The sequence below is a fragment of the Salvelinus sp. IW2-2015 genome, linkage group LG4q.2 (genome assembly GCF_002910315.2).
Source record: "Salvelinus sp. IW2-2015 linkage group LG4q.2, ASM291031v2, whole genome shotgun sequence".
In the NCBI taxonomy this organism is placed as follows: domain Eukaryota; kingdom Metazoa; phylum Chordata; class Actinopteri; order Salmoniformes; family Salmonidae; genus Salvelinus; species Salvelinus sp. IW2-2015.
In genome coordinates, this window is record NC_036843.1 from 16,934,933 (window position 1) to 16,937,828 (window position 2,896).

Sequence of the window (2,896 nt, forward strand, 5' to 3'; positions counted from 1 at the left end):
TCCGCGGTTCATTGTCCGTTCCGTGTCTCTCAGGTCGTCAATCCTGTGCTGGCGACTGCTTCTTCCGCGACATCTTCGTCGCCGTCCACCCCTGTCTTCCATGTCTCCTGTGTCAAGCCTTTTTCTTCGCGCCCCCGTTCGTCTTCCCTCCCCCCCCCCCGTCCTTGTCGAGGGCGCACCTATTTACAAGGTACGGAAGATCATGGACATGCGTTCTCGGGGACGTGGTCACCAGTACTTAGTGGAATTGGGAGGTTACGGTCCTGAGGAGGGAGTTGGGTTCCTTCTCGGGACGTGCTGGACCGTTCGTTGATTGATGATTTCCTTCGTTGCCGCCAGGGTTCCCCTCGAGTGCGCCAGGAGGCGCTCGGTGAGTGGGGGGGTACTGTCATGTTTTGTCTTTGATCATCATGTCTTGTCCTGTGCTTCCCTCTGCTGGTCTTATTAGGTTCTTTCCCTCTTTCTATCCTCTCTCTCCCCTCCCTCTCTCCCTCTCTCGCTCTCTCTCTATCGTTCCGTTCCTGTCCCAGCTGTTTCTCATTCTCCTAAACTACCTCATTTAACTCTTTCACACCTGTCCCCTATTTTACCCTCTGATTAGAGTCCCTATTTCTCCCTCCTGTTTTCCGCTTCTGTCCTTTGGATTCTTGTTGATGTTTGCTGTCCTGTGTCCTTGTTCCGCCCTGTCGTGTTTTTTGCCTTCTTCAGATGCTGCGTGTGAGCAAGGTGTCTATGTCAGCTACGGCCTGTGGCCTTCCTGAAGCGACCTGCAGTCTGTGGTCGCGTCTCCAGTCGTTTCTCTCTATGACGAGAGGATTTCAGTTCCCTGTTTTGGATTAACCCTATGATATTAATCCAGGAGTTTCTTTGTTTGTTTTTAGACTGAATAAAGACTCTGTTTCTAATTAAGTCGCTTTTGGGGTCCTCATTCACCAGCATAACAACTTTTATTGATCTCACATTATTTGTGTATTTTCCATGAGGTACGTTTGTTGTTTTTTTACCTTTATTTAGTACAGTTTTTCTCATTGAGATAAAATCTATTTTTCAAACAGAGAGACCTGGTCAAGCACCAAGCAGCAAGGAACAAAGTTTTCAGACAAACAACTTACATAACACTTAAACAACATTGAACAAAACTATAGACACACATATAGTACAACAATTACTATTATTATGTAAAGAAACACAAATTCAATAACAAAAAAAAAGCAATACACTCTTCTATGATATTTACATCACCAAGTTGTTTAAAGTCCACCAAACGTGACTAGATGCAATCATATTTTTAAAATGTAGGAGAAAATTCCAGGACCACCGAGCTGATAACTTTAACAATTTCTCACCATGACACTGCTCTAAATTATTGATCTAGTCAGGCTGTCTTCCTTCAGGACATCTGTGAGGAAATTAATTGATGAGGGGGGAAATGAATTTCAATCCATTTTTTGAATAATGCTGTAAACATTAAACAAAATGGGGAAAAGTAAAGGGTGCCTCAATTTCAGAATGCACTGTATTTCAACTTCCAGTAGTGCTTTACCAAAAGCCTTTTAAAATCCGCTGTGAATAGTAAGCCTGGTTCCTTAGTTGTTTCATGTTCTATTATTGCTGGTTAGTTGTTGTTTACTTGTCTCCAATGTATCGTCCATGTAAAAACCTGAGTGCTATGCTTTTTGCCAAGTATTTTTGCACTCACAACATTGAGTCTAAGAGGCCTCAGTTTTTTAGACGGACAGGATCTTTGTATTTAGCATCTGGATCTTGTTTAGTAATAGTGACATCAGACCTTCCTGCCCCTGACAGACTAACAATTGTTATAGGAGTAGTTAAAACAAGCTAATAATGGAGCTTGAAACATAAAAACAAAGGCTTGATATACTCTACCGATTTTCCAGACAGAAAGGATTAATAGCCTCAAAGTTATTCCTCTGTAATTTGGCCTTCACGCAGATCTTTTGTGCATTTGTTAATTGTCCTTTTTTTCGTTATTAGGAAAAGAAATCTTACAGAAATCGTCATTCAGTGGGTAAGGAGGAGACTGAAAGAAAACATGTACTTAAAATTGGTCCAGGCCCCCAATTATTTTATCTACTGTACTGTTAGTTTCCTGTCACAAGGAGGTTGGTGGCACCTTAATTGGGGAGGATGGGCTCGTGGTAATTGGCTGGAGCGGAATCAGTTGGAATGGTATCAAACACAATGGTTTTTGTGTTTGAAGCCATTCCATTTGCGCCGTTTCCAGCCATTACTATGAGCTGTCCTACACTCAGCAGCATCCACTGGTTCCTGTATTTCCCTTGTTAGTGAAGTCTCTTTAGACCAGAACTGCTTTTTCTTTACTGATTAATATTGAGTTGAATGACCTGTGAAGTTGCATTTAAATGTATCCCAAACAATACCAGGATTTCCTGAACATGTATTGTGTAAAAAAAATTCAGTTATAGATTATTTGGTCTTAGTTAAGAACAAATTGTCCTCCAGTAGACTTTGATTAAAATGTCCAATATCCCGTCCAAGTGGAAAGGCCCATTAGATTATGGTTCGATCGCGTTCTGTCTCATATCAATACTTTTAACCTTTGGTGCCAGAAAGTAGTTCAGACAACTAGCTTGATTAATTCTCCTCCATGTATAATCTCACTAGATCTGGGTCTCCATATATCCACCAGATCTAATGTATCCATGATCAATTTTGTGATCTCCTTAAGGGCACAAGGGTGATAGCTTGTAGTGTGATTTCCTTTATGGTCCATTGAGGTACTTAACATTGTGTTATGTCTCCACCATAAAGATTTGGTATACATATTTTCAAAGAGGTGTGGGTCATCCTGATTTGGACAATATACACATCTATACAGCTACATTATTTTGTTAATTTTGTATTGTATTAATTT